This window comes from Egretta garzetta, unplaced genomic scaffold (assembly GCF_000687185.1).
Source record: "Egretta garzetta isolate BGI_Z169 unplaced genomic scaffold, ASM68718v1 scaffold52, whole genome shotgun sequence".
Classification (NCBI taxonomy): Eukaryota; Metazoa; Chordata; class Aves; order Pelecaniformes; family Ardeidae; genus Egretta; species Egretta garzetta.
In genome coordinates this window covers 68,715-69,062 of record NW_009258753.1, presented here as the reverse complement: position 1 = coordinate 69,062, position 348 = coordinate 68,715, and the positions used below count along the sequence as shown (strand labels likewise).

General features: G+C 52.3%; 1 protein-coding gene across 1 annotated transcript in view; it reads left to right on the top strand.

Annotated features, from left to right (window-relative positions):
- The window catches only part of GSR (glutathione-disulfide reductase), a gene marked incomplete at its 5' end in the record, with an annotated part of 5,537 nt that overhangs the window by 342 nt on the left and 4,847 nt on the right, over positions 1–348 (top strand). The window lies entirely within an intron of this gene.

The following is a 348-nucleotide window of genomic DNA, read 5'->3' as shown; positions in this document are numbered from 1 at the left end:
AAAGGAAGCAATTCCTGCTCGGGAGTACGTTGTCATAACGCAGATAGAAGCAGTCCCTTTTTAGCTTGGCTCCCGTTCTGTGTTGATCCCGCCTTTTTTCTTTTTTTTTCTTTTTTTTTTTTTTTTTTGGTTGTTGTTGTTGTTGGTTTTGTTGTTGGTTTTCTTTTTGTTATTTTCCCCTCTGTATATTTGTCCTGGAAGCGCTTGCGATCCTCCTGGCTGTACCTGAACCAATAAACTTGCCCTTGTCAGCCCCAACCCGTGGTGCTGTGCTGGGGCGGGCGGCGGGGCCGCCTCCGGGGCGGAGCGGAGTGGGGCGGAGCGGCGGGGCCCTACCGAGCCCCGGGA